This window comes from Bos indicus, chromosome 1, assembly GCF_029378745.1.
Source record: "Bos indicus isolate NIAB-ARS_2022 breed Sahiwal x Tharparkar chromosome 1, NIAB-ARS_B.indTharparkar_mat_pri_1.0, whole genome shotgun sequence".
NCBI lineage: Eukaryota > Metazoa > Chordata > Mammalia > Artiodactyla > Bovidae > Bos > Bos indicus.
In genome coordinates, this window is record NC_091760.1 from 64082633 (window position 1) to 64105155 (window position 22523).

Consider the following 22523-nt stretch of genomic DNA (forward strand, 5'->3'; position numbering starts at 1 on the left):
AGTTGGTGATGGACAGGGAGGCGTGGCGTGCTGCGATTCATGGGGTCGCAAAGAGTCGGACACGACTGAGTGACTGATCTGATCTGATCTGATTGCTAGAAGCCTTTTTAAGAGATAGTGAGCTCAGGATGTTAGGGGCAAACAGGATTTAAGAAGATAAGTAGTAAACTGAGGAATGTAGCATGAGTTACAATGTAATCACAAGTTAACTATAGGACACATTAGAGGAGGTAGATAATAGATGATAAGGCTGATTCCCAGAGAATCACTGAAGCAGGAACTCTGTTTGAAGAGCAACAATGATTTATGGAGATAATAAATCTGGGTGAGGGGGAACTGAAAATGTCAAGTCTGACCTAACGTTTTTGTACAAGTATAAAAGAATCTTAAACTTGAAATAAAGAGGCAGTCCAAAAGAAAACTGAGAGGCTGCCTCATCGCCAACACTGTTCATCTCTTCAGGTTGAATCCCTGGCAGCTGGAGCTGGACTCCGGCAAGTTCAGTTCAGTTCAGTCACTCAGTCATGTCTGACTCTTTGCGACCCCATGAATCACAGCACACCAGGTCTCCCTGTCCATCACCATCTCCCGGAGTTCACTCAAACTCCCGTCCATTGAGTCGGTGATGCAATCCAGCCATCTCATCCTCTGTCGTCCCCTTCTTCTCTTGCCCCCAATCCCTCCCAGCATCAGAGTCTTTTCCAATGAGTCACCTCTTCGCATGAGGTAGCCAAAGTACTGGAGTTTCAGCTTTAGCATCATTCCTTCCAAAGAAATCCCAGGGCCAATCTCCTTTAGAATGGACTGGTTGGATCTCCTTGCAGTCCAAGGGACTCTCAAGAGTCTTCTCCAACACCACAGTTCAAAAGCATCATTTCCTCAGCACTCAGCTTTCTTCACAGTCCAACTCTCGCATCCATACATGACCACTGGAAAGACCATAGCCTTGACTAAACGGACCTTTGTTGGCAAAGTAACGTCTCTGCTTTTCAATATGCTATCTAGGTTGGTCATAACTTTTCTTCCAAGGCAAAATGATAGGATACTGAAAGAGGAACGCCCCAGGTCAGTAAGTGACATCCGCTGGACCGTTGAAAAAGCAAGAGAGTTGAGAAAAACATCTACTTCTGCTTTATTGGCTATGCCAAAGCCTTTGACTGTGTGGATCACAATAAACTGTGGAAAATTCTGAAAGAGATGGGAACACCAGACCACCTGACCTGCCTCTTGAGAAACCTGTATGCAGGTCAGGAAGCCACATTCAAGGTCAGGAGGGGTGGCAGTGAGAAGATACCCCTCGTCCAAGGTAAGGAGCAGTGGCTGCGCTTTGCTGGAGCAGCCGGGAAGAGATTCCCCACATCCAAGGTAAGAGAAACCCAAGTAAGATGGTAGGTTTTGCAAGAGGGCATCAGAGGGCAGACACACTGAAACCATACTCACAGTCTAGATCACAGTCAACATAAATGGTATCTTTTAGGCTCCCCCATCTACCACCTCATATGTAAACTGCACAATTACACAGAGCTGGCAGGATGCAATACGGAAACCAGGGTGATATTTGCCATGTTTAACAGCATTTGGGACACCACAAGGTGGGTTTGGTGAGGAATGAGAGAGATCAAGAGAAAGAGAACAACTGAGATTGTAACAAATTACCTAGATGGCTCAGTGGTATACGAATCCGCTTGCCAAAGCAGGAGACATGGGTTCGACCCCTGGATCAGGAAGATCCCCTGGAGAAGGAAATTGTAACCCACTCCAGTACTCTTGCCTGGGAAATCCCATGGACAGAGGAGCCTGGAGGGCTACAGTACATGGGGCTGCAAAAGAGTCAGACACAACTTAAGTGATTAAACAAAACAATAACCGTAACTGAAATTCATGTAGAAAAATATCAGTTAATGCCACTGGGAAGCTAACTATCCTTCTTCATACCTGCACCGAAGCCTGTGGGTTGATAAGCAACAGTCACCAGTAGTTTCTTGGCTTCCATGAAATCTGGAGAGATGCACCTCAAGGGACATCAGAGTGTTTTTCAGGAAGTACATTAACAGGCGCTGTTCCCACCCCTTCCTCTACTCCAATCCAACAGAGGTAGAAGTGGCTTACTAACCAGTTGGCTTTTCGAGTCTATAAACCAGACAATGGATGTACCTAAGTTAGTAGTAAATATCCCTGTTGTTTGTTTGAATATGAGGGAAGAAAGGAGTTAGAGAAGAGAAAAAGGAACTGCTTGCATTCAAGGAATAAGTTTTCTGCTTAAATAGAGGGGGAGACTCAAACTGAACATTTAATAAGCCTCATAAATATGCCTGTTTCTTCATCAATAAATGAAATGGAACCAGAATCTGGATGATTAATTCAGTAAGTCACAATTCTTTTGATTTTAATGTTTGGTATTTTTTTATGTTCTATGTTACATGGGGCAGAACTTTGGGGTCTCAAGCAAGCAGTTACTTAGATCCAAAACTCTTTTCTGAAAAATAATACTGTCTGTAGCTGCAAGTGAGGGAGAAGGGTGGTTTTCTCTCAAGTGAAAGGACAAGTGTAGTTCCTAAACTTGGATAATGTAGAAGCACTGCGTGTTCCTCCAGGAAGCAGACAAGAAGGCATACACTCGTCCAGCACTTCTCAGGTCTCACTCCTAGTCTTGGGAGTGACTACATTAACTCCTAATGTGATTACTTTTATCATTCTAAATATATTTTGTCTAAGTAAAAAGATGGACTGAACTGTGTCTCCCTACAATTCATGTATTGAAGTTTAACCTGCAATGTGATCTTATTTGGAGAGAGATCCTTTAGGCAAGGAATTAAGGTTAAATGAGGTCAGAAGGGTGGGGTCCTAATCCAGAATTGATGTCCTTAAAAGAAGAGAAAGAGAAACCAGAACTTCTTTCTCTCTGCAGAAGCACTGGAGGAAAGGCCATGTGAGGACATAGAGGCAGCTGTCTATGGTAAGGCAGGGACCTTGCACCAGAAACCAAAGTTCTCAGCACCCTGATCATGGACTTCTACCCTCCAGAGCTGTGACAACATAAATTTCTGTTTTGTAAGACACTCAGCATATGGTAGCCTATTATGGCAGCCCTATACGCACATACACACACACACACTCTTCTCCCCCTGAAGCACACATACACCCACACCTTGATTTTTCTGGTTAACAATGTCTTTGAGCCTTCCATATCAGAATATAAAAACTGTTTCATTCTTTTTTTATAAACATCAGCTTAATATTCTATTGAATGGATGCCCCATGATTATTTCACTGGTCCCCTTTTAATGAATGTTTAGGCTGTTTCCAAACTTGGCAGCAAAAATAACACAGCAATAAATAACAGTATATATATAAATACATATATGCATAATAAATACATATGTGATTTTTCCACATCACACTAAGAATTTTTTAAATATATGAATTAGTTGCCAATATGGAAAACTAGGAGGATTTCATGTATAATCTTGATTTGTTACCTTTCTTGAAAGATCAGAAAATCGGATGACCCCGGTCCACACTTTATCATGGCATCCGCCAGTAGGAGCCGAGAATTTGCTGCCAGTCAATGGGCCACATTCTCTCCTGCTTGCCACCACCTCCACTCAGACTAGCTCACTCACCGGCGTTACTCATCAGACCCCCAGAGAAACAGGAGTTTTTGACCCCAAAACATTCTCTGGTTCCATGGAAGCTTAAGATAAGTTATCAGCAAGTAGAGTAACCATGTACTAGCTTAGCTCATTTTCATTGCCTTCTCAAAACTAGGGGGAAAAAAGCTCTTACCAAATTAGAATTTAATGTTATGCCTCCTGCCTCTATAGAAAGTTGAAATAACAATTGTCTGTTTAAGGAGGATTTTAGTGTCTTTTACAGGGCTGTCACTGAAGATACTGTCCACTGTGTTACTCAAAGTTCTTTAAATAAATTCTCATTCCATAAATGTCTGCTTAGGTTTGATTCCAGAATAATAAAAAGGTCTCTTTGGGTGAATGCATCTACTTTCTCTTGTCAGAAAATGAAAATGGAATAATGCACAAACTTCTTCCTTTGCATTAGGAAACAAAAGAAACTTTTACCCAGAATCAGTGTCCCTTGAGAGTTACCAGCTGGTCTCTGATGCCTTGGAAGGTTCTAGCTCTTACATTTTATTTAAATCAACAATGAGTGATTCCCATCCCTTTTATAGGTAGTTCATCTAGGTTCAAGTTCCCACCTTTTAGTCAATTTCAGGATGAACTCAGTCCCTAAATTAACATTTTAATGGCTAGAACTCAGTGCCATTTATTTCAGTGACAGTGCCATGCTTAATAATACAGATAATCTAAGTCATAAAAATATACATTTCCCCTGAGGGACCTAATAAACCTATTTTCATTTTGAATGAAATAAAAATTACATATAAATATGTATATTTGTCCTGCATTAGCTCTCACAGAAAAAAGAAAGTTGCTGAGTTAAGTGAACTTTTCTTTTTTTCACTCTCTGAATATCTTCTTGAATCCTGTGTTTCAATAGGAATCTGCATCTTGGTAGTAGGTAGGGTAAAAATATTGAATAGTGAAAAGAATACTGTTTTTTATTTTTAAATTTCCTTTTTTTTACTATGTAATGAAAAAAATAAAATCTAGTTTAAAACTTAATTCCATATATTTAATGACTTAAGGAAGTTCTAAGTCCACTTAAAAACTCTGATCACAAATCCAAAGTCTTAGTTCTTAACTAAGCAATCAGTCTGCCAAGATCACTTGTTAAACAGGTTGGCTGTGATTTGAGCCTTCAGCCCTTTTCCCAGCTTCAGGGTCTAAAGGAACCATGTCTGTGTGCTCAGTTGCTCAGTCATGTCCAACTCTGTGTGACCCAATGGACTGTAGCCCACCAGGCTCCTCTGTCCATGGGATTTTCCAGGCGAGAATACTGGAATGGGTTGCCCTTTCCTTCTCCAGGAGATCTTCCCCACCCAGGAATCGACCCCAAGTTTCCTGCATCTCCTGACACATTAGCGGTGGATTCTTTATCGCTGAGCCATGTTCCCAGGCAAGCCATCTGGGAAGCCCGTGAGGGAACCATAGTCATAGCATATTGTGAAGAACCCTGGATAGCTGCCACAGTGCTGTCATGAGTAAGTTGTGTGAACTTGAGGAAGTGACCGCAGCCATCAGTTTTCTTCCCTGTGAAATGCACCTGCTCCCACTCAAGGGTGCTGTGATGACAGTCAAATGAAAGGTAGCATGTAAATATCCTTGGAAGCAATTCAAATGGCATGGTGGTTATAATAATAAAAGCTAATAGGGGCATCCAGTCCCATCACTTCATGGCAAATAGATGGGGACACAATGGAAACAGTGGCTGACTTTATTTAGAGGGGCTCCAAAATCACTGCAGATGGTGACTGTAGGCTTGGAATTAATAAATGCTTGCTCCTTGGAAGAAAAGCTATGACCAACCTAGAAAGCATATTAAAAAGCAGAGACATTACTTTGCCAACAAAGGTCCATCTAGACAACGCTGTGGTTTTTCCAGTAGTCATGTATGGATGTGAGAGTTGGACCACAAAGAAAGCTGAGCACCGAAGAATTGATGCTTTTGAACTGTGGTGTTGGAGAAGACTCTGGAGAGTCTATTGGTCTGCAAGGAGATCAAACCAGTCAATCCTAAAGGAAAGAAGTCCTGAATATTCATTGGAAGGACTGATGCTGAAGCTGAAGCTCCAATACTATGGCCACCAGATGCAAAGAACTGACTCATTTGAAAAGACCCTGATAATGGGCAAGATTGAAGACAGGAGGAGAAGGGGACAACAGAGGATGAGATGGTTGGATGGCATCACCAACTCAATGGACAAGAGTTTGAGCAAGTTCCAGGAGTTGATGACGGACAGGGAAGCCTGGCGTGCTGCAGTCCATGGGGTAGCAAAGATTCGGACATGACTGAGTGACTGAACTCAACTAAATATAGACTAGACTGCCCTCTAAGTCACTTACATATATTAATTCACCTAATTCTTATAAAAACTCTATGCAGGCTATTATTATAATCTTCATATTTTATACATAGAAAAGCTGAGGCAAGGAGGGGTCATAAGACTTGCTAAAGGTCATACAAGAGCCAGGATTTGAGCCAGGATGCCAGGTTCCAAGGCCCATGCTCTCAACCATTTTGCAGCCTCCCAAATGTAAGGAAGTATTAAAATCACTCGGCTTCCCAGATGGTTCAGTGGTAAAAGAATCTGCTTGTCAATGCTGCTGCTGCTGCTAAGTCACATCAGTCATGTCCAACTCTGTGCGACCCCATAGACAGCAGTCCAACAGACTCCTCTGTCCCTGGGATTCTCCAGGCAAGAATACTGGAGTGGGTTGCCATTTCCTTCTCCAATGCATGAAAGTGAAAAGTGAAAGTGAAGTCACTCAGTCGTGTCCGACTCCTAGTGACCCCATGGACTGTAGCCTACCAGGCTCCTCTGTCCATGGGATTCTCCAGGCAAGAGTAGTAGAGTGGGGTGCCATTGCCTTCTCTGGCTTGTCAATGCAAGACACATGAGATTTGCTTGTCAATGTAAGACACATGAGATTTGGGTTTGATCCCAGGGTTGGAAAGATCCCCTGGAGGAGGAAATGGCAATCCACTCCAGTATTCTTGCTGAGGAAATCCCATAGACAGAGGAGCCTGGCAGGCTATAGTCCATGATGTTGCAAAGAGTTGGACACGACTTAGTGCCTAAAACAACAAATTAAAATTACTAAGTTCCCACAGAACCCCAAAGGTAGACAAATTTATTCCAAATACATCTTTCCTATTTTCTTCCCAGACATTAGTTCATGCCCAAGAAAGGAAAAAAACAAATTTTCCTTTGTATCTTTCCTATAAAGGGCTGCTTCCTACTAAACAGAAATGGGTATATAACTGATTATTCTCTAAGTTGCTATAATGCATTTGCTCAATGTGTCAAAATATGCAATGTGCTTTCCCACCCACTGCCAAACCTGAACTTCACCATGGCAAAGCGAAAACAAATATTCATCACTATTTTCTTATGACAGAAAAGAAAAAGTTAAAGTGGGACAAAATAATGCAAATAGCTGAGGTCTCATAGCCAGTAAAAGACAAAGTTAGGACTGGAATTCATTTTTTCTGAATCTAAACCCTAGGTTCCACCTACAAACCCATCCATGTGTTCACCAAGCTCTAAGATGTAGGATGTAAGGGATGCCGTGCTGTGCTTAGTCACTCAGCTGTGTCAGACTCTTTGCAACCCCATGGACTATAGCCCATCAGGTTCCTCTGCCATGTAGATTTTCCAAGCAAGAATACTGGAGTGGGTTGCTATGCCCTCCTCCAGGGGATCTTTCCAACCCAGGGATCGAACCCAGATCGCCTCCATTGCAGGCAGATTCTTTACCATCTGAGCCACCAGGAAGCGCCATATAAGGGGTAATATAATTGAAACCTTGGGTCCTATGTATATATATTCCTTCTGTGGGAGAGCAGAGGGCGTGGGAAGTCAGAAAGTGTACTCATCTTCCCAGGGAACACTGACATAAAGATATGCTGCCTCCAGTCACTGTGTGTGTGGAGGTGTGTGTATTGAGGGCACATGTGCTCATCAAGTCTAAGGGTCACCTATCCTGTGGGTCCCAGAAAGTGTGCCTATAGATGAGGTTCCTTTCCTTTTCTCCTGTGCCCGCAAACCTGACAGGCTTTCCAATTTCGCCTGTAATTAGTGGACTCTTGCCCACAGATGGTGGGATCTTGCCTTGGAGGCAGCATCAGGGGCAGCCCTTATCCACCTGCTTCATTTCTCAGTCACAGCAGAAGATGGCCAAGAAGTAGTGAGGTAGAGAGGACAGCAGAGGACACTAAATAAAGAGAGGAAGGGCATGAGGGGTTACCTCTTGGAAGGAGCAATGAAGAATCAGTATGGAAGGGATAAGGAGGACCGTGAATATTTGAGGAATATTTGAGGCTTAGAGGAAGGAAGTGATTCTCTGGCAAATCCTTTATAGACCCACAACACTCTTCCAAGATATATGCCTTCAATTCAGCTACAAGCTCCTCTCATCACTCATCTCTGTTGCTTCACAGGAAGCCCAATGCCACTGGCTTAGCCTCAAAGATAGAAGCAAATCAGTAGGTGATGAGACAACTAAGAAAGCAGAATTATCCTAATAGAGATGAGTGAACTGGGGCCAGGATGCTGTCAGCCAGCACAGACATATTCACAGCAGACAACCTGTCCCTGGTACTGCCTCTACTCACCCAAAAAGTACACAGTTCCTCTGAGCACCCTACAAGTGCTCCCAAAATTAGTCAAACCCATCACATGGGTTTCTGATAATGTCTCTTAATAATCACCATTCTCCATAATTTCAATGTGTTTACTTTAATTGTCATCATCTGATTTTCACAACACCAGTCCAGTGTATCTGCCTCCCTCCACAGAGAGGTGAAGAGTTTTCAATTGTAATGGATCCATTTAGATGATCTACACATTCCACCTGAATGGGTGGGGATCCTGCAGCAGAACCACACACCCCTCATCCTGTCATTCCATTTGATAAAGTTCATGGCTGGAGGACTAGGTGCTGGTGGATAGCATGTGATATGGGGAAATGAACATGAGCCTGGACATCAGAATTGGGATCCGAGCCCACTCTATCCATTTCTAGCTGGGTGACCTCAGATAAGTGCCTAACTGCTCTAGGTCCTAGATTTCTCCTTCACAAAATAGAAATAATATCTTCTTTCTAGGGCTTCCCTGGTGACTCAGATGGTAAAGAATCTGCCTGCAATGTGGGAGACCTGGGTTTGATTCCTGGGTTGGGAAGATCCCCTGGAGGAGGGCATGGCAACCCACTCCTGTATTCTTGCCTGGAGAATCCCATGGACAGAGGAGCCTGGCAGGCTATAGTCCATGAGGTCACAAAGAGTCAGACATGACTGAGTGACTAAGCACAGGGGTTGCTAGAAAAACTACATTAGGTAACATGTATAAGGTGCCAGAGATAGTGTCAAGCCCATGGTTAGAGGCTCAAGAAGCCATGGTAAATATAACTATTATCCTCATTCTTGCTACTACTCCCAAAATAACGAACAAAAATTAGAAAGGCAGATACTACAGAAGGTTTGTCATAGCAAATGAGGTATAAAAACACGTAGTCTTCAAAACACTCAACCGATTCTACCTTTGTGCACCCCAAACCATTTGTACATCTCTACCTGAGAACTCTGCCTCTGAACTGCAGTGTGAGCTCTGCAAAAACAGGAAAACTGTATTCATCAAGAGTTTCTCTTAATGTCTAGAAAGAATAGGAATTAAGAAATTCTGAATGAATGCAAAGCTGTCAAAACAAAAAACAAAACAACAACAACAAAAAACTTCCTCAAAAGAAATTTATTCCACAAGTTGATTTGGAGATGTACTAGCAAATGAGTTTATAATGCTCCCCTAAATGTCACGAGGAGGTAGCCAACCTAAACTGTAATTAATTAAAAGTAATCTGTAAACTTGTCGAACGTAAATGGTTACAAAAGGATGCTAAATGAGAAAGGGAAAGACTCATGTAACAACAAAGGCAGGGGACGGTGGTCATCAGAGAGGAGAGCTAAAGCCAGGGGGTCATCTGTCTCCTGCTATGCTCAGCAGGAGGGTGTTCAGACTGGAAATGTTCTGGCTCTTCCAACAGAAACCTCTCCTGGGACGAGAGACACAATTCATCAAGCTACCAAGACTTGGCAGGACCATCCCTCGAGGACACCAGCTTTGATTCTGTATTCACCAAGAAACCTTCTGAACTGTCATGTGTTTTTCAGAGTGAACTCACAGTCTCAGGCCAGGATTTTCCCCAGCTTCAAGTTAATAAAGCTGCATTCTAACTTACATGTCAGAATTGGGGTGGAAGAAGGTATTGTCCTGAGCCAATTATCCAGTGCCTAATTGTGCCAGGAAAAAACTAAATAGGATTAAATTGTTGGTGCTATAAAACTATGGACTGGACTTACAGCTAAGAAGGTCCAGGCCTGCTAACTTTACCTGTCACATCACTTCAACAAGTACAGTGAAGATTACAGGAAAAGTTAAGGGCTGGGAGGAAGCCCCAGCCTTCACTGTTGTTATTCCCTGTTGGGTCCTTCAGAGTTCAAAGAAGCATCATACGGACTACAACAACAAAAACAATTTCCTTTGTCTCAGTAGACTCCAAGCAAAAGATCAAAAGGCAATAGGTGTGGCTACGGCTAAAGAACTACTGCTTAACTTTATTTAAAAAAAAAAAAAAAAAAAACTTTTGACAGAGCAATTGATTTATTATAACAGAACTATTATAAAGCATAAATTTATAAGGTATGCAATTATTGGTCTCTTTAGTTTTTAACATTTAAACATATTCTCTTAGTCATTTCTAGACCCATGACTCTTCAAATGACACCAAAATAATTTGCTGATTCAATGCAAATAAATCAAACTAATCATTTTCTTATATATCCAAAATAACTACCTGAAGACTTTTCTTTAACTTTACAACCAACTGGGATGGCATTGCATGGATAAGGTATGGATGATCTATGATCATTGAGTCCAGAGAAATTCCCAATGTATTTCCATCTGGACAACATGAAAAGTACCAGGAGCCACTCACATTTACTTCTGCTTATAGTTGCAACAATGCAACATGGCTTTAAAAATCTTTATTTGTGGAATTTTCAATTGCTATAAAGTTAGAATCTCTCTCTGAAATTCTTTCTTCTACTCTGTGTCTATGTACAATAATCTCCAGCCACACCAGCGTATCTGGAACTTTCATTCTCCATGTATGAGTCTGACTCTATGTAATTCTCTTGCTCAGATGACCTACTCCATTGCCTGATTCTTGTCTCTCCACATTCAATTTTCTTCTCATCCCCTGTTTATCTTTCTGTTTTCTATCCTGCTGCTGTCCAATAAAACTTTCTGTAGTGTTGAAAATGTTCTATATACGCACTTTCCAATACAGCACCCCTAGTGACAGGTAGCATTAAATGAGAGGAGCATTACAATGTGGATAATGCAACTGAAGAAGTAATTTTTTTTAATTTTTCATTCATTTAAATTTAATTTTAAATAGTTATATCTAGGTAGCAGTTACCATACTGAACAGTGCATAATTCCAATACATTGAAGTAATACTGGAGTTCATATTTTCTATCACTATAGTATATGTGTATATAATCTTCATCTCTTAGAAATAAGAAATTAAATTTATGTGGCTCTCAAATGATTTCTCCCTTTCAACAAAACCATGGTCCCTGATCATTTATTTAACTCCCTCAGCTTGAAATCTCTAAGGAGTTCAAGGGAGAAAAAGGAATAGTGAAGCCAAGAAGCAAGAAAGAGAAATAATTTTTTTTTCAGGCTATAAACTTGAGCAGCAATGTAAATCCAGGAAGCCATTCCCTCGAGTCGGCTTTGGCCCTGCCTATCAATAGAACATTAATGGCTGATTAACAAATACTGAATATTTGTGGATTTGGCATGAGGAGATCTGTGCCTGGGCCCTTTGATGAGACCTCCCAGTGCAGAGATTTCACAGGGCTGCCGCACTCGGCCGGGCCAGAATCGGATGTCAGCCAGGAAAACTGCTCGCGCCTTGAACCTGCGGGTGATTCAATCTAGAGCAAAAGCTCCGCCTACAGGCCGCATAAGTTAATGCAGTCTGGCTAACAGGGTCTTCATTCATCCTGACAAGAAGCCTATACAGTAGAAAATCTCATCTCCAAATCCTGCCACAAAATCACACGTTCATGGGGGTGTGAGGAGATGGATAAAGTGAAGCATTTGTCAATTCCATCTCACCAAAACACTACCTCCCTGATTCCACCAGAGCGAAGCACTTCATTTCAGAACAAATAGCAGTTCATCACCGACCTCCTTCCTAGGCATAGTTTAACTGGACACCAGGGTCTTAAGTCCTTGTCACAGATCCCAATTCTCTGCTGAATGTATGTGCCACTATACACCTCCTTCTTTCATTTGGAGAATGAACAATGTAAATGATTTCACTGACAATGAAGTACTTATTAAGGAATTCAGAGATAGAATTAGTTCCTCCTACTTTCTCTTCATTTAATGACAATGGAATAATCTATTGTTACATTAAATGCATTAGAGACGAGCATAATAACCCTGCTATTTTTAGCACTTTGCCACCACCTTTACTGGATTTACAGTATTTACAGGATTTACTTTATTAGAGGCAATACAGAACTGAGGTTTTTAGGTTTCCTTTCTGACCCTGACTCCTTATGGCATTTTAATCCAGACTGCCCTGGACAAGGAGGTGGCCCTGAGACCATGGGGAGGCGAGTTTCCCTGGGGAGCCATCTGAGGTTGCAAACTGCTGGGAGTCTGAATTCCTGTGAAGGAAGACCACCTCAGAATTCAGGAATTGGGACCATTTGGAGTTTAATGGCATCATCACCAGAACCCAGGCTTTCTGATTGTTAGAGGTAAGGCTATGGAAGCATAGTTGGCCACCTTGCTATGACCTGTAAACTCTGCTGCATCTTTCATATCTGAGTTCCAGTTTCTATTTACCTCAATGGCATGGAACTAGGTGAGGGAAGGCGAGGTCATGGAATAGGGTCAGAGAACCATACCAGAATACCAGAATTGAATATTCATTCATTCACTCATTCACCCCTTCATTTGCTCATGCAGTGTTTATTCAGCTCTAATAGGCAGACATGGTACCAAGACCAGAGAGAGACATGGTTGTGGATTTGCAGAACTCATGCTCTCTGGTGGCCATCTGACAAAATACGTTAGGCCAAAGCTCATGTTTCTGCTGAGCTCAGATAGTTATTGCAGGAGAGTTATGCTAGGTATTATCTATGTTAGAAATATGGGAACAAAAATTCCAGTCGCAGCTAAGTTGTTTCTTTCATTCTCATCCTATTTGCGATCCTAGCAAATTAATTTTCATTTATTCTCCAATCAAATATTTAAGGACCCTCTACTGTATGGAAGGCATTATACTGGGCTTTTTATAGGTTCTGTGAACAACACAAAGGTCCTCAAGGAGTTCACAGGCAAAAAAAAAGGAAAATAAGACAAATGCATAAATAACTATACTAAATTGAAAAATAGACAAAATTGCATAAGAAAAACCAAACAGATAAAACTATTAGGAGAATCATGGGATACTGGGATTGATGGAAGGATCAAGAAAGTTGGAGAACGTACAATCTGAACTTAAAGAGAGTGTGATTGTGACAAGTGATTCAGTGAAAATCAACAGAGCACTAAAAAAACACCCTTAAATCCATTAACCAGTTGAGCTTCACAGCAGCTCTGTGGGATCAAGTTACTTTTTCTTCTAAGTGAGAAACTAAGCCTTGGATAATTTAAATGACTCACTAATACAGAGATCACTTAGAATTTTTGCCATAACCTAGCTACCTAACTTCAGAGCTCTGTACATACCAAGGCAAATTTACCACTCCAAACTCCAAATGACTCAGCAAAGTTCTCCAATTTATATGATCTCATAGCCTTTCATCTCTTTTACAAAGTATCTTTATCATTTCCAAGGCAGGTGGAATGGAAGGATCCATGCCTGATAAAAGGATTCAAGGGAGTGGTAGATTGCATTCTCCCCAAAAGATTACAACATTTCTGGTTCCACATGTACATCCATAACAGGCATTCTCTCTCAAGAAGTACAGTCTGTGTCCCCTCATCTTGAAACCAGGAAGGTCTTTGGGACTACCTGGACTAGTAGAGTACAGCAGAAGTGATGCTATCTATCTCCTGAAACTAAGCCACAAAAGGTGACATAGCTTCTGCCTAGCACTCCGTCTCTCAGGTTCTTGTCCTTGGATCCCAGTCAGCAAGCTTTGAAAAATCCCAGGCCATGTGGAAAGGCCCAAATGAGAGATTCTGAGACTCTGGCCCTCATCCCTAGCTGAGATCCCAGCTAGTGATATCCTCAGTTCACTTCAGTCTCTCAGTTGTGTTTGACTCTTTGCTACCCCTTGGACTGCAGCACGCCAGGCTTCCCTGTCCATCATCAACTCCCAGAGTTTACTCAAACTCATGTCCATTGAGTCTGTGATGCCATCCACCCAGCTCATCCTCTGTCATCCCCTTCTCCTCCCGCCTTCCATCTTTCCCAGCATCAGGGTCTTTTCAAATGGGTCAGTTCTTCCCATCAGGTGACCAAATTATTGGAGTTTCAGCTTTAGCATCAGTCCTTCTAATGAATATTCAGGACTGATTTCCTTTAGGATGGACTGGTTGGATCTCCTTGGAGTCCAAGTGACTCCCAAGAGTCTTCTCCAACACCACACTTTAAAAGCATCAATTATTTGGTGCTCAGCTTTCTTTGTAGTCCAACTCTCACATCCATACATGACTATTGGAAAAACCACAGCTTTGACTAAACAAATCTTTGTTGGCAAAGTAGTGTCTCTGCTTTTTAAAATGCTGTCTAGGTTGGTCATAACTTTTCTTCCAAGGAGCAAGCTTTCAATTTCATGGCTGCATTCACCATCTGCAGTGATTTTGGAGCCCCCAAAAATAAAGTCTGTCACAGTTTCCACTGTTTCCCCATCTATTTCCCATGAAGTGATGGTATACCAGATGCCATGATCTTCATTTTCTGAATGTTGAGTTTTAAGCCAATTTTTTCACTCTCCTCTTTCACTTTCATCAAGAAGCTCTTTAGTTCTTCTTCACTTTCTGCCATAAGGGTGGTGTCATCTGCATATCTGAGGTTATTGATATTTCTCCCAGCAATCTGGATTCCAGTTTGTGCTTCATCCAGCCTGACATTGCACATGATTTACTCTGCATATAAGTTAAATAAGCAGGGTAACAATATACAGCCTTGACACACTCCTTTCCCGATTTGGAACCAGGCTGTTGTTCCATGTCCTGTTCTAATGGTTGCTTCCTGACCTTCATACAGATTTCTCAAGAGGCAGGTCAGGTGGTCTGGTATTCCCATCTCTTGAAGAATTGTCCACAGTTTGTTGTGATCCACACAGTCAAAGGCTTTGGCGTAGTCAATAAAGCAGATTTTTTTTTGGAACTCTTGCTTTTTTAATGATCCAATGGATGTTGGAAATTTGATCTCTGGTTCTTGTTAGGAATTAAGAATCTGGTTCCTATTAGGAATCCTATTAGGATTCCTGATAGGAATCTCTGGTTCCTAGTGATATCTTATTAAACAATAAATCACTGACCCTGGAGATGAGTGGGAGCTCTGAGATGTAGTATTTGCCAGTTGCCATGGTATGAACACTGCCACTACCACTAATTTCATACTATCAACATGAAGTCATTGAAAGTGGACTGGAGAAACAGATGTACACAACTGGCTTTGTAAATCAATGCAACTAGGTTGCCAGCACAGCACTGCTCCCACCATAGTCTGCAAAGACTTAGCCCCCAAGTAAGTGACCCACCTCTGAAGCAAATGCTCCAGCCCTCAGTCCAGCTCTCCCAAGTGATGCCAGGTGGAGCAGACACTGACTTCCTCCCAAAGACCTGCCCAAATTTCAGGTTTATGGGTGATTGCTGGGTTTTGATAAGCTTTTAAGCTACATACCAAGTGTTAGAATGGCCGTTATAAAGCATCAAGTAACCAAAATGAATAAATGTGAAGGAGACGAAGACTCCAACATGACCTGCAGGTTGTAACACCAAAAGTTTGACAAGGCAATTTTATGCTTGAAGCTAAGGAATCTACAGTTAAAATTTGTGAGTTTGAAAACCACAATCAAATAGAAAAGAGAGCAACTGCTACTGGCTAGACATTAGGTGACTATCTGATAAAACTAAGATATTACTGGAGCCCAGCTTAGCCTCTAAGGGAATTTGTGCGTTTTAAAAGAAACGGTCAATAGAACAAATTAGAAATCCTCAAGGGGGCTTTCCAGGTGGCTCAGTCATAAAGAATCCTCCTGCCAATGCAGGAAACATGGGTTCAATCCCTAGGTTGAGATGATGCCCTGGAGAAGGAAATGGCAAACCAATCCAGTATTCTTGCCTGGAAAATCCCATGGACAGAGGAGCCTCATGAGCTACAGAGAGTTGGACATGACTGAGTGACTAAACAACAGCAAATAGTTCTCAAAGCCATGTTAGTCAGAGGTATTCTATGACTAAAATCAACTAACGCAGTTGCTTGTAGGTGAATTCACAAGAAAAAGACATTTCAATGAATACAGTTTGCTCAACTTAAAATGTCGTCCCATTAGGAAACCAGATTTCCTTAAATCTTTTATGACTGTTACAGATCTGCTGTTGGCAGATCCTAGCAAATGATGAGACAAATTATTAAGTACTGCTGCATTAATGTTACCAGACAAATTTAGAAGTATCCCTAGGTCTTTGGTATATGTGATTATGGAAGTGATTTCACATTGCAGCATACCATACAGTCATATTTTCTGCTGGCTAAATGTTCTTAGTTTGTAAATGGCATTAAGCATACCAATATTTCATGGAGTTCTTCTCAGAAGATGATTTGCTCTATAGGTGTTTCACCAACTAAACAAGATTGAGAACCACTAACTTAAATGAAGCTGTCATTAGTTACAACATAAGGATGCTATTTTTTCACAGGTTGGAAAGACTCTATATACTGTCTCTTCTCCAAACAACTGTCAGGCCTTCACCACATGACAAAGAGAATGGTAATCAGCAAGCTGACATCTTACTTCTGAATGGCTTACTACTCTGGCCTTAAAGAAGCAGAAAGAAGCCAGCAGTTTTCTGAAGGCAAATTTGGCCTGAAGACACAGAATCACATGATGGTCCAAAGAGACATGTGATTATAAGATTAGACTGTATAAATATAAAATGAAAATTGTAATCAAGCTCTAGGGATGAAAGCAAGGTAATTGAAAGTGAGAAGGGACCCAATATTAGAAATCTTAGTTCTACCATGCTTAGTTACTTTGAGAAAGTGTGTGTGTTACACTAAAGTCTTAAGAACTGTTTCTCAAGCAAGACTATATAATAAAAGAATCTATCACCAATAGACTAAAAAGCCAGTCAATTCCAGAAAAAAAAATTCCCCAAATTTATACCTTTTATACAAAAAGTATAAAATACAAACAAAAGGCATAAAACACTGGATAGTGTTATATATCTCAATATAATCACAGATACCCAAAACTGGTGGTTGAATTTTCCAATATTTGGACCTCCTAATAAAAATGCTAGTTAGCCAGAGGATTCTGAGTTTATATAAAATACAATGATAATTACTTATTGATATTCTTTGTGGTTTATATTTCACTAATTTCAAAATGTATTTGAGACAGCATTCTTTTTTAGATCAAAGTTGACTCTTAAATTCTCTCCTTCTCTCTCTCATAACAAGATTATTGATAGCTTTTTTTTCTTTATTGTCATTTGACACTTCTCAATAATTTTAAATATTGAGGAAACAAAACTCTTCTGAGTTTCTTAATCAGTCTTATTGTAGCACATATTCTTGCTATTCTAACACTGGCTGGGGTAGAGAAGTGCCGAGTAGGGAGGGGATTGGTACCACTGCCTTCAAAGGACGCTCCAGTCAAAGACTTTAAAACAAAACAAAATCTTTTGCTAGCAAGGGTGTGATAAATTCATGTGCTCATATGACTATTGGTCTACATATGACAGAGCTTCAAAACTGCTCTTATCCTTTGACCCAATAAGTCAAGGAATTCAGTCTGAAAATTTTTTCAAAAAACATTTTAAAAATTAAAGTAAAAGCACATTCATCTTATTGCAAGATAGAACAGAATTTTAAAGGAACATAAATGCCAAGAAGTTTAAATATATTCTAGTATATACCTATAGAGAATAGTAATTTATAGCACTCACATGCACTATGATTTCATTTGTGTATACGTCTGTGTGTGTTTTTGTTTGAGTGTATGGGTACCTGGAACAAAAAGGAAACACATATAAATCCCAATAACAATTATTTCTAGTCTAAGAATTGTGATATTTCTATTTTCTTCCTTACATTTTTCTATGCTTTCTAAATGTTCTGCAGAATGGATAATATTTTCAGAATAATAAAAAAGAATGATACCATAAGTTTCCCTTTCATGTCCTTAAAAAAAAAAAAAAAAAAAAAAACAGTCCAGTCAGACTATCCAATTCTCTGATTTTTCCAGGAAGTCTGATGCTGGGTTAATTTATTTACACCTTGATCGGATGTGCTTCGCCAGGACTGCTTCAGCTCGGCTGTCCCCTCATCAAACCTTCCTGAGTGCTGCCCACTCCAGAGGCCTGCAGCTCTCTGTGTACCAAGCAGGTTAAAGGTGTACGGCTTTCTCACTCCTATCCACACTGCTGCTCTCAACTTTCTGCTTTTGCTCCAGCTTTATAAGCCAGGAACTTGCTTGTCACTTCTGAATGACTCACTACTCTACTTTCTTTTCCTCTCCCATTGTCCAAGTCTTACGCAAGCAAACGGATTGACTTTAGAATTGGTCTTTCTTTTTTTCTCACCATCATGAAACATCTAACCGATAGGGTCCACATGGGGTCTCACTGATACGATGGCTCGTAATGTCAACCTCGCAAATAAAGAATAAATCACAGTGATCCTTGAGATTGACCAAATTGCCCAAATGGCATCCTGTTATCTCACTGGTGCCTATCTTCTCAAAGCTGCGAGACCACCAGATTCCAGACCTCTGGCTACATGACCGCCCCTTCAGAGAGTTGTTCATCAGTGAGGTATAAGAAGGACTCCATCAGAAAGGGAACACACTGGCTCTCCTTAAGAGCCAGCCACCCTCTCTTTTCCCTCTAATAAATTTCCCTTTCCTTGCCTGACTGCCAGGCTCACTCTCTTTTTCTCCGCACTCACCTTTCACGAACAGCCAGTTTTCTTTCTGGGTTCACATGTAAGTAGAAATTGTGAGCTCCCACAATTATATAATTAAGAAAGAAATCTGTCATAACTCTGAACCATAGTTCCAATTCTTTCTTGTGTTTATCTTCTTTGACACTTTTATACAAAGATCTGCAGGAAAACATTAGTCCCTTGAAGTTTCTGGGCCCCATATATATCAAGAGGCCAAGAATATTTATACTCTTTAACCCAATACTTCATTTCTGGGAGTATAGCCCCCCTATCCAAAATCCAAAACTCAAAGAGGGAATATGCTATGAGATATTCACTGTAGTATATTTTGTAAAACAAAAAATTAGACATAACCCAAGTGACCAAAATTGAGAAATCCTTAAACACGGTAAGACACAACCATAATATAGTATTTTTTTTTTTTTTTTAGTTATAGCCATTAACTTTAATGGGTAAGACCAGGTAGCAATGGGCAAACATTTAAATAGTATTTTAATTTTTAAAGAGGAGGGCATGGCAACCCAGTCCAGTATTCTTGCCTGGAGAATCCCCATGGACAGAGGAGCCTAGTGGGCTACAGTCCATGGGGTCATAAAGAGTTGGATATGACTGAATGACTCAGCTCTTAATTTATAAAAAAGCAGTGCTTAAATAAATTATAATCTAAGCCAAAGGGTGTAAGAAAATCTGGAAGGACGAACAGAGATAACAAGAAAAAAGCCTCATTTCCCTCCTCCAGTTAGTTCCTTTTGTTAGTTTGGAATATATTCAAACCCCAGTAAAAAGGTGCGTATTAACAGGTCTAGAAGTCCTAATAGTGTGGGATCTCATTACCCACCTACAGACTCAAGTGGAGTTTCCTTGCTTCACACTTACCCCATCACAGCAGGGCAGTTTAGTTCAGTCACTCAGTCATGTCCTACTCTTTGCTACCCCATGGACTGCAGCACGCCATGCTTCCCTGTCCATCACCAACTCCCAGAGTTTACTCAAACTTATGTCCAGCTCATCCTCTGTCATCCCCTTCTCCTCCCGCCTTCCATCTTTCCCAGCATCAGGGTCTTTTCAAATGAGTCAGTTCTTCCCATCAGGTGGCCAAAGTATTGGAATTTCAGCTTCAACATCAGTCCTTCCAATGAATATTCAGGACTGATTTCCTTTAGGATGGACTGGTTGGATCTCCTTGGAGTCCAAGGGACTCTCAAGAGGCTTCTCCAACAGCCATAGTTCAAAAGCATCTATTGTTCGGTGCTCAGCTTTGTTTATAGTCCAACTCACATCCATACATGACTACTGGAAAAACCATAGCCTTGACTAGATGGACCTTTGTTGGCAAAGTAGCAGGGCAGTGGTGACCTTCTAGAGAAGGCAAAGTTCTGTGTCATAAACCTGGTGAAGCATGTCACTTTGCTCCCACCTAAAGGCTTCTGCTTAGAAAAAAATCAAACTGAAGACCAAGGCTTCCCACTGTCCCACCAATCATCTATGACTCAGCATCTCTCCCAGGATCTGCTGGTGCCCCAGGCACTCTTCCTAGCAAGGCTCTGACTCATACAATGGATTTTAGCAAGTCTGCAGGAAGGGACCTCTAAGGACCAACCAGGCAGTCTCTTGGGAAGCGAATTCCCTCTTAGAAACTCCTGTCTCTGGACTGCCTGAGGCCATTCCCTGGGGTGGGAGCTGCTCTTACCTTGACCTCTGCTAGAGCTTAATCCCTCCTGTGACTACATCCCTGGTGGCTTAGAGGGTAAAGCATCTGCCTGCAATACAGGAGACCCGGGTTTCAATCCCTGGGTCAGGAAGATCCCCTGGAGAAGGAAATGGCACCTCACTCCAGCACCCTTGCCTGGAAAATCCCATGGATGGAGGACCCTGGTAGGCTACAGTCCATGGGGTCACAAAGAGTCAGACACGACTGAGCAACGACACACGTGACTACCTCACTCCTGCCAGACTTACTGATACCACTGTTCTCCATTTGCTCCTTAGTTTGCTTTACAGCTCTCTTCTGCCTCCTACTAGAATGTTCTTTTAACACTTCTCATTAAGTCAGCTGACCCTTTTTCTGTTTCTCAAGATGCTTGTACTTGAGGCTTCCCCCCACCACCCCACTCAGTGTTTGAAGAAAGGTAGTTCACTTATCCTGACAAAACTCAGAACCTGTTGAGGCTCCAGCAGTGTTCCCCCGCTCCATTCTGTCAGTGCTTCTGGGGACCATAGACGACCCAGGTAGGAGCAGGTCCAGATTTACACTTTGACTACCAAATCTATATGCATCATCACAAGGTTGATTTCAATGCTGTACAAATTCCCTAGCCTTCCAGCAAGAGGACAATCTCTCATTAATGAGAGGGGCTTCCCTGGTGGCTCAGAGGTAAAGCATCTGCCTGCAATGCAGGAGACCTGGGTTTGATCCCTGGGTCAGGAAGATCCCCTGGAGAAGGAAATAGCAACCCACTCCAGTACTGTTGCCTGGAAAATCCCATGGACAGAGAAGCCTGGTAGATTACAGTCCATGGGATCGCAAAGAGTTAGACACAACTGAGCAACTTCACTTTCAACTTCACTTAAACTCCCAGGAGACTACACTGAAGGCATTCACTTGTGAGCTCAATTGCCTTTATCCCACCCCTCCTTCAGCCCAAGATACAATTTTTCTAAAGTCCTAAATTGTGGGTTCCCAGGTTCCTTAAATGCACATTTTTGTCTTGAACTTTAGGAAACTACATGTACATTGAAAAAATAAACTGGGAGAGAGATATATCCAGGTTATCAATACAAATATTAATGTAGTAGAATTATAGATGACATTTCTCAAGATCCTTATTTTCCAAATTTCTATATCACATTTCACAAGACTATCTCAATATCCTCACCATTAATCAAACTCCCAATAAAACCAACCAGAGTATTTCTTTTATTTGGTCTTTGTTTTGTTTTCCCCAACTTCTACTCTCCTCTCTGGTGGTAATACCTAATTGTGATCTCAGCCATCCATCCACCCATCTATGCATCCACCCATCCCTTTTCCATCCCTACTTTAGCACAACCAAGTAAGGAAGCCATGAGTTGCTTTTAAAAAGAGAAAGCAAGAAACACTCAGTGGCAGCCACAGGCACTAATGTGAGAAGCTGGAGAAGGTGTCATTTTTCACTCAAACTGACATTTAAGCTGTTTCATAAATATGAAATCAAACTTGGGGGTCCAGATGGGCTGCCGCCCCCTCTGCCTTTTGCTGGAATGACATGCTATTTACCAGCCTCAGAAAAGGGACTAAGGAATGAAACTTTCAGAAGATGAGTCACTGAGGGAAATGATTGATGAGTGATGAATGAACTGGAGATTTTTTCATATAAGAATCAGGAGACAGTCACTGCAAGATGGACAGTGATCTCCAGTGTGTACTACAGCCACAGTCAGACTGTGACAAGGAGCAAGGTGGTCACATTTTCCAGGAGCTGCACAGAGAACAAGTCAAGCTTATCCCCAAGGTACAGGGAGGCACTTCCAAGGGGATAGGGTCAGGTTTCATGGATGATCCCATAGCAGCCGCTGTTCCATATCATACATGCATCATAATAAGAGTATCACATGAAATCACCTATAAAATTTGAGTCTCGAGGACACAGGAACCTGCTAGGATCTTCAAATCACAAAGTCCAACAGTACTGG